General features: G+C 43.2%; 1 protein-coding gene across 3 annotated transcripts in view; it reads right to left on the bottom strand.

Moving 5' to 3' along the window:
• BLTP3A (bridge-like lipid transfer protein family member 3A) overlaps positions 1 to 10,150 on the bottom strand; it is a 79,461-nt gene that overhangs the window by 68,543 nt on the left and 768 nt on the right. The gene's annotated exons all lie outside the window — the stretch shown is intronic.

The following is a 10,150-nucleotide window of genomic DNA, read 5'->3' as shown; positions in this document are numbered from 1 at the left end:
ATGTCAACATAAAGTAGACATATGGTCTATGTTAGTTATTCACTATTTTGAGTGGTAAGATTATTTGTCTCACAAGCAGAAAATTTAACATTTTGCAAATCGCTAAATTTTCCATTTTTTCACGATATTTTGGTATTTTTCACAAAAAAACACAGACTGTATCGACCCAAATTTACCACTAATTTGAAGTACAAGGTGTCACGAAAAAACAATCTCAAAACCACTGGGATAAGTAAAAGCAAAAAAAAGTTATCCCCACTTAAGTGAGACATGTCAGATTTGAAAAAAATGGCTCTGTCAGGAACGCAAAAACTAGCTCTGTCAGGAAGGGGTTAAGAGAGGGCAGACGGCTGATATCATGTGACATCCGCCAGCCGCCTGCCCCCCAGCACCTGCGTCACGCCGCCATTTGCATGGGAACGGCCAGAATTTTCATGGGGATGCCCATGAAACGATGGGCGTTCCCATGGGCACCTCCCTTTCCGGCTGCCACATAACACGCCCCCGCACACACACACACCACTCCGTGCGAACAGCCTGACGAAATTGTGGTGCCGTTCGCACAGTGGACCTGCACATGCGCCAAAAAGAAAGTGTGCATGCGCAGTCCACCAACCATCGGATTGAGGCTGAATTCAGCCTCGTCTGAATGGACTAGAATGACCCCCAAAGTGCCTTTGGCTTTCACCAAGTGCCGGCAAACTTACCCTACTGATACGAACGACAATTAAATCTAAGTGGTGTATCAAATTACGAGTGATAAAGCTCCATACATACTGGGCAATACACAGAGGGGAGTCCCCCATTTTCAAATGTTGTTACCCCTGAGAAGATATTTTCTGGTAAACAAGTATGATCACCAGAGAATAACCCCTACAATGCAGAAATCATTAAGAAGTCCAGGGCAAGTGCCCTACTTTTCAAAATCTAATGCCATGTTGGGCTAGAATATTATTTGTACACATTTAATATATTTTCTTCAAATCAGTAAAACTACTGAAAAATATAAATTGGCGGTTGGAATGTGACAGCACAAACAAACAATTACCCAAGCTGGAGCTTTTTTTTTTTTTTTTTTCAAAGAGTCAGAATGTTGGCATATCACAAGACTTGGAAAAAATCAATGATAACTGTGAAATTTGTGTAACTTTGCAGTTTCATGGTTTTGTTGAGTAAATACTAAAATGTGTGATAAAACAAGTGCTGTTTATTTGACCTTCCTTTTACATAATAAAAAAAGACCAGCTTGAAATTGTTAACACTACAAGTCAATTGGAGATAAGGGTAAATTATACAGTACAGATGGTGTAATGGGTAGCATTACTGCCTCACAGCACTGAGGTCATAGGTTTGATTCCTACCATGGCTCTAACTGTGCGGAGTGTGTATATTCTCCTCGTGCCTGCGTGGTATACAGACCACACTGTGCTAGAAGCACTACAGCAGACAGTGACACCCGAGGCAGGGAAGTAGAACTGCATGGGTTTTCAAATATGGTGGGTGCTAGAATGAACACTACGTCTGTATTCTGAACACAATCATCCGTACGTATTCCGGACTGATCAGAGCCAGGCATTTTGAATACAGAATGCAGTTTCAAAGTAATGTAGCAGCGAATTTGTAGCATCATTTTTTCTTTGCACAGCAAAGTGAATGCAATATGTTTCTTATGAGAATACAAGAAAATTCTGATAGGCAGTCCACAGATGTTCCACTTCATCCTAAATTACAAACTAGCCACTAATTAAATGATGACTTCTGTGACATTTTTTTTTCCAGTCATTACATTTTCTGTGGCTAAAGTATTGTATGGTTTGCCGTTGGGTCTACTACAGCTTCTCAAGATCTATTTATACAGTATATGTACTACAAGCTATACGGGTTAGATTTATGGGCCAGTTTTTATTTTTTTATCTCTTTTTCACTAAGAAAAAAAACAGGATTGTTGTTGTATTCGTTTTCTACAGAATATTTCTTCTATACCCCTTTTGCACTTTGCAAAAGGGGTAAGGGGTATAGAAGAAATATTCTGTAAAAAACGAATCTCAAGAGTCATTAAAAGGTATCATAAAGCTTTCACCGATGCCCCTTTTCACTTAAATCTTGGGTCCGACCCAGGATTTTAAACATGGATCTAATCCAGGCTGGACCCCACATCAGATTCCAATTCCACTTGATTTTTAAGCCCTGTAAAACCCTGTAAATGTCATTAAAACCCTGTGGATTTTGCCTGGGTCTATTCGATTAGCAATACCCAGCATTTATGAGGGATTATGCTTTGGTTGCCTCAGTGATACAAAGCATAATCAGAAAAAAAACATTCCTCTGAGCCACAATAACATCTGGGACTGCCAGCTGTGTTTGAAAAACGGTATAGGAGCCACTCACTTTATCATTCTCCACTTCATCTTTCTTCAAGGCCTAGCACATAGGAGGTTATTCTGGTTGGTGCGGTCCGTTCCGAATTATTTCGGAGCTGACCGAACGCCACGCTGTGCGGACATTGTAAGAACAAACGCCCACAGGTCCTCCGCATTCGGACGGACTCACTCTCTAAGAAGAGGGTGTGTTTTCGGACTACATCCAAACCGTGCATGGCCACACAAAGATTCTGCACGGTCTTACAGCGTCAGAACAAATGGGAAGCTGCACGTACGCACCGATGCGGGGTATGTCCACAAAACTCACGACTGTTATCTGAAGTCATACATCTGACACATGACACACTTATGCAATTAGGCAACCTCATAAAAAATGGATTGTTTGTAATTGTCATCAATTAAATCCTAATTGATACTTAAACACATTAGTACCTCTTTAGATTAACCCTTACATCATGTGAAGTGCTATTCATTCATTGTTACCCCTTTACCTAGGTTTTTTGTATGCTGCAAGCATGTCTGGTTCACAATCAGAGGGAGAACAAGAGCATCAGCTCCTCCTAGCTCAGCTGGACTCCATCACCAATGTGCACCTCACCAGAGACCAGCCATTGGGAGGTGACCAGGCTGCTGGGCCATCTACAGCTGGGCCATCTTCTGCCTCAGCAGAATCATTGGGAACACAGCAGGTGGCTTCACAAGAGAGTAGAGTAGAGGAGTGTTTCAGGTGCGGGCCTACTAATTGGGCAAACCGAAGGCCTAGCACAAGAACAAGTGGTCTCCGCAAAGTGAAACTTGCTTATGAAGACCGCATATTTCATGCGTGTTGGTTCCTTTGCAGTCGGTATGCTGTCCGAATGCACGCCTACCACAGTTAGTGCACTCCCTCGTGTACGCCCAGTTTTTCCCACTTTGAAACCACGCCCTTGTGTAAGTCCGATTGATGCCCAAAAACGCCCATATTTCCCGATTCAATTCGGTGGACATTTCTGTACGGTATTAGTGAGAACGAGTACAGAGACCATGCCTGGCACATGCGCATAGCGTTGCCTACGCATGCGCAGACGGCTAAAAAGCGCACTCCGAAAGAATTCGGACGGACCACATCGACCAGAATAAGGCCCATAGTGCCAACAAAACCAGCTCCTGTTACAGCCTGTAACATGGCAGTTAGGCCGAGCACACATCACAACAATGTGTTTCCCAGCCGACCCAGCTCCACAACCATGCAATATAGCCTTCCATCCCACATTCACCTGCATGCCGTTATCAGCGGGATCGGCCCAACTGACATGCAGCAGATGGGTCAACGCACATAAATGCACAACTGAGAGTATAACGCTCAATATTGACTATATAGTCAACCACTGTGTATTCAGCCTGGGCCAGTTAAATCTTGGGTCCGACCCAGGATTTTAAACATGGATCTAATCCAGGCTGGACCCCACATCAGATTCCAATTCCACTTGATTTTTAAGCCCTGTAAAACCCTGTAAATGTCATTAAAACCCTGTGGATTTTGCCTGGGTCTATTCGATTAGCAATACCCAGCATTTATGAGGGATTATGCTTTGGTTGCCTCAGTGATACAAAGCATAATCAGAAAAAAAACATTCCTCTGAGCCACAATAACATCTGGGACTGCCAGCTGTGTTTGAAAAACGGTATAGGAGCCACTCACTTTATCATTCTCCACTTCATCTTTCTTCAAGGCCTAGCACATAGGAGGTTATTCTGGTTGGTGCGGTCCGTTCCGAATTATTTCGGAGCTGACCGAACGCCACGCTGTGCGGACATTGTAAGAACAAACGCCCACAGGTCCTCTGCATTCGGACGGACTCACTCTCTAAGAAGAGGGTGTGTTTTCGGACTACATCCAAACCGTGCATGGCCACACAAAGATTCTGCACGGTCTTACAGCGTCAGAACAAATGGGAAGCTGCACGTACGCACCGATGCGGGGTATGTCCACAAAACTCACGACTGTTATCTGAAGTCATACATCTGACACATGACACACTTATGCAATTAGGCAACCTCATAAAAAATGGATTGTTTGTAATTGTCAATTAAATCCTAATTGATACTTAAACACATTAGTACCTCTTTAGATTAACCCTTACATCATGTGAAGTGCTATTCATTCATTGTTACCCCTTTACCTAGGTTTTTTGTATGCTGCAAGCATGTCTGGTTCACAATCAGAGGGAGAACAAGAGCATCAGCTCCTTCTAGCTCAGCTGGACTCCATCACCAATGTGCACCTCACCAGAGACCAGCCATTGGGAGGTGACCAGACTGCTGGGCCATCTACAGCTGGGCCATCTTCTGCCTCAGCAGAATCATTGGGAACACAGCAGGTGGCTTCACAAGAGAGTAGAGTAGAGGAGTGTTTCAGGTGCGGGCCTACTAATTGGGCAAACCGAAGGCCTAGCACAAAAACAAGTGGTCTCCGCAAAGTGAAACTTGCTTATGAAGACCGCATATTTCATGCGTGTTGGTTCCTTTGCAGTCGGTATGCTGTCCGAATGCACGCCTACCACAGTTAGTGCACTCCCTCGTGTACGCCCAGTTTTTCCCACTTTGAAACCACGCCCTTGTGTAAGTCCGATTGATGCCCAAAAACGCCCATATTTCCCGATTCAATTCGGTGGACATTTCTGTACGGTATTAGTGAGAACGAGTACAGAGACCATGCCTCGCACATGCGCATAGCGTTGCCTACGCATGCGCAGACGGCTAAAAAGCGCACTCCGAAAGAATTCGGACGGACCACATCGACCAGAAGAAGGCCCATAGTGCCAACAAAACCAGCTCCTGTTACAGCCTGTAACATGGCAGTTAGGCCGAGCACACATCACAACAATGTGTTTCCCAGCCGACCCAGCTCCACAACCATGCAATATAGCCTTCCATCCCACATTCACCTGCATGCCGTTATCAGCTGGATCGGCCCAACTGACATGCAGCAGATGGGTCAACGCACATGAATGCACAACTGAGAGTATAACGCTCAATATTGACTATATAGTCAACCACTGTGTATTCAGCCTGGGCCAGTTAACATTACTAAATGCTATTATTAATAATATTGTTCAGTGTGTATGCACTAGATCACTCACCCAGGAGTTTAAGGGAAATTTTTCGATAATCTCATATAGTGTGTACCCAGCTATAGGCTTAATAAATGGACCCCAATAGATGAGAGAACTCCATGAAGCTGTACAATCCAAACGATACCAGTGTAACTGATCTATTTAAGGGTGTGGATCAGTTGGTCAACAGCAAGTTGTTAGGCAGTCATTAGGTCGACATGCATTTAGGTCGACATGCAAGAAGGTCAACATGAATCTAAGTCGACAGGGTCATAAGGTCGACAGTGGGTTTTTCACAGGGTTTTTTTTCCCGAATGTCGACACAGGTTAAAGTGCACCGCTATGCTCGGCACACTTTATTTTCTCCCACCACACCCTAGTACAGTGGTTCCCAAACTGTGCATCTAGGCTCCCTGGGGTGCCTCGGAGCACTTGCAGGGGTGCCTCAGGTTGGTGGTCCAGAACCAATTAAAATTATTTATGGCCAATGAAACAGGCAAAATCAGTGCTTGGGGCTTTCAGTTATAAAATATGTGGATAAACAGAAGTGAATCCTGTTCCTCACCACATAACTGGACCTAAGGATGACATTTAAGCACAACTTATTTCATAAAAAAAAAAAATATTATTATTCTTGGTAACAAACTTTGGCCTAGGGGTGCCCTGAAAAATATTCTGATACTCTAGGGTGCCGTGAATCAAAAAAGTTTGGGAACCTCTGCCCTAGTAGATGGTTGTGCATGCAATACTACCTGTCGGCACAAAAAAACTGTCAAAAGCTCCACGTCGATCTATTGACTGTCGAACTAATGCTTGTGTCAACCTTATGACCTGCCGACCTAGATCCATGTCGACCTAATGATTGTCGACCAACTTGATGTAGACCAAATGACCGTTCCCTGCAAAGGCACATCCTGGTCTTTAAAAACATTTGAATTGTCACAAGTAATTCTTCTATGTGGAAAAGAGGACTTCATAAGTCAGCATGGTATGACCAATAAAATATGTTGGCCTGAACCGCTTCTCTTTTTGAACAAATATTGTATGCATAGTTGTCAGTCTACTGCAGCTCGAAGTATGAACTGACTTTAACTGGTCTTTGAACACACCCCATAAAAAGATGATCCTTTGACTACTGAAGGTTTGCAAATACTCAAGAAAACATACATGGCGAAAACAGTATAAAGTCCATGACTCCATTTTTTTTTGTTTTCTACTTATAAACGGCTCATTTTAAATTTACCATTCTGGCTCAGACTAAACCTTTACATGGTTTATCGCATTTTTTTTTATGAATTTACTATACAGATCTGGCTATTTCAATACATTTTACATGATTTGCGGCTTGTTGAATAGGTTTCTGGCTTTTACCCTCTTCCAAATCATTTGAGTAGAGGATATCATGCCTGTCATTATTATATGCATTACTTTTGTGTGTTTCTATAATACTGGTGAAGAGTCATGGTTAACAGACAACCTTCAATGCATTTTCCTGCAAAAGCGTCCATTAAAAGTAGAGGGACTACCCTGGGTTTCCCGCTTTGATGACAAGTTTGAGGCTGTAGCCAGGAAATAAAAGTACTCAATGGGCTAGATTAAATTACTATGAAATGAAGATACTGGGCCAAATGTAATAGGGTGAGAGTTTCAGAAATGAGAGATTTGGGGAGAGTTTTCCCATGTTTTTTAAAGCAGCAATCAATTACACTGCAAAACCAGGTTGATTTTGCCATGTAATTGATTGCTGCTTTAAAAAACATGGGAAAACTTTTCCCAAATCTCTCACCCTATTACATTTGGCCCAGTATTTTATGCAAAAAAAAACACAGATATGTTCGAACAACTTTATCTGGAAAATTTCTTAAATAAGTCTCTTGGGTCCACAAAGCATGAAGAATACACAAAGAAAAAGAAGACTTTGGTTGGGGGCACTAAAATCAAATTACATTATCAAATTACATGAATTAAAACTATACCTTTATTCACTTAATGGCAATAAAATGGGGATATTTTCCATGTGATTATTTTCGCAGAAACAGTCCCCATACAGTGTATTAGTGTTTTATATGTATGTTTGTCGTTAAAGTGCAATTCAAGCACTAAATATTGTCCTGACCAATGCTACCCCACATATCTTATCTATAGGACTTTATTGGCATTAAGTGAATAAAGGTTAAGTTTTAATTCATGTAATTTGATCACGATCTTGTTATAGTGCCCCCAACCAAAGTCTTCTTTTTCTTTGTGTATTTCTATACTCCTTTATAGACACAAAGGCCCCTTTACCAGTGCGAAATCAAAGCAAATAAATACTGTCCACAAAGCATGCCCAGTTCTTCTGATTGCAGAAATTGCAGCTTAGCAAACAGGTAAACACTGCACAAAGCCCCTCGCTAGCATGCAAGGTGTATGCAAACACATCCCCTCGCATGCGGCCGAACAGAGAAGAAATCATTTGATGGTAACTGACCATTGAATAATTTCTGCAGTCTTTGCTCTGAAACGTAAGTTCATACCGTATATACTCGAGTATAAGTCGACCCGAATATAAGCCAAGGCACCTAATTTTACAACAAAAAAACTGGGAAAACTTATTGACTCAAGTGGGACTCACTCGAGTATAAGGCGAGGGGCTTTTTCAGCATAAAAAATGTTCTGAAAAAGTAGGCTTATACTCGAGTATATATGGTACTTACTTTTCAGATGCGACTTATCTGCCGAATTTGGGGCAGGCGATTGTAGGATCCGGCCACTGCCGACTAGATTTCTAGTGTTACACAGTGAGGCACAGCCGCACCGTGTGAACAAATCAAATGTACGTGGTCTTGCCAAAATCCGGGCGGCATGCTGTGGTAGGACCAGTGGCCGCATAGGAACCTGTGCCTAGGCTCCTTAAGGTGAAGCGGGTTCTGTCCCTGCTATGTGTGGCCCCAAACTGTGTAAATAGCCCCTTTAGCAGAAAATGCCTCAGACCTTTATCCCCAATACATACAAAACACTAGTTTGGCATGCAACTGTTTGTGAATAATAGTACAAAATGCACCTTATACTGCTTTCACATCGCAAAATGCAGGTTTGGACCCGGACTTTCAAACGGTTCCGTCCCGGCGCAAACCTGCATTTTGGGATTTTCACATCAACCGTAGGCGGGGAGTCGGCGCGTCATCGGGGGCAAGGGAGGAGGCAACACTTAGAGCTGGCGCTGCCTCCTCCATAGGCAGGTATTCAATGCTGTTTGCGAGTGGTGACAGCGAGCAGGGCTTCCTGCTTGCTGTCACCACTCACCCTGACAGCATTCAACACACCCTCCGCATACGCCAATTCCCCCTCGCTCCGTTTTTTGAGCGAGGGGGAATTGGCGGATGCGGCTCCAGAAGCAGCGAGACCCGCGGCTAAAAACTGCGAGTTTTCTGCAGCAGCCGCGGGTCTCGCTGTTTTGGGGAATTCTCGCCGTCCTGTGACGGCGAGGATTTCCCCAGTACGTTGAATAGAGCGAGCGGCCGGCGCGGGGGTTAAACAGCGAGGATCGCTGGTTTTCAGCAATCCTCACTGTTTAACCCCCTCGCCGGCCGCTCCCTGCGGCATTGAATACCCCTTATAGTGTGAATGGGTCGCTCAAACTGTTTAACCCGTTCACACCGCCCAGCAACAGGGGAACAGACTTATAAGAACTCTGCTTTTTTACCAGTTCGTATATATATGTGTTGCTACCCATTCATGGGACACAGTAACTGCTTTCACATCACACTAATTACCGGGTCAAACCGGCTTGTACCCGGTAATTAGTTGCGATGTGAAAAGGGTATTAGTGATGGGAAAGTGGAATATGGCAGTCCAAGGACAAACTTCTAAATGATTTTATTGGAGTACAGAGAACCTGTACCGGCAGCAGAAGACAGGGAGCATAGAGAAGGTAGCAAGGACAACACATGGATATATTTTCCCAGGTTTAGTTCCACTTACAAGTGATGAGACCAGTTCAGTCATCTCTCTCAAACCCACCATGCTGAAGTCACCGAATACTAGGCTCACCGTACCATCCCTTAATACCAGGACAGTGGACACTGAAGAATTACACAAGATTCAAGTTTTTAATGAGACCAAATAACTGTGAAATCCATGAGCAATCCGGTATAATGTGACGGGATGGTAAGGCCATTTATTACACATGCACAAGGCTATATTCACCATCACAAAGCAAACACTACATAATGGACCGATACCACCTCATGCATCTCAGTTACTGACAGGGAAAGCACAGCACTGACCAGAAGACACACAGGGGTTTAATAAGATGGGAGTTCTATTGAATATGGGTTGTTGCCCAGAGCAACCAATCAAAATCAACTTATTTTATTTAGCACCTTATATAAGGTACTAGATAGATCTGATTGGTTTCCCATAGCAACATCACATCTTCAATAGAACTCCCATCATATATATATATATATATATATATATATATATATATATATATATAGTAACAGGGTATGCGGTGTCTAGGTCGACATATTAGGTCAACGCATTCAAAGGGTCGACACATGAAAATGATGTGGGGGAAAAGGTCGACTTGGGTTTTTCGGGGTTTTTTTTATTTTAAACCGACTTTTTCATACTTTACTATAGAGTGGGCATATAGGAGAATAAAATGGTGTGCGGACCACAGTAAGGCAC

Source organism: Crinia signifera, chromosome 2, assembly GCF_055691185.1.
Source record: "Crinia signifera chromosome 2, ASM5569118v1, whole genome shotgun sequence".
In the NCBI taxonomy this organism is placed as follows: Eukaryota; Metazoa; Chordata; class Amphibia; order Anura; family Myobatrachidae; genus Crinia; species Crinia signifera.
The sequence above is the reverse complement of the archived record's forward strand: the minus strand, read 5'-3'. Positions and strand labels throughout refer to the sequence as shown.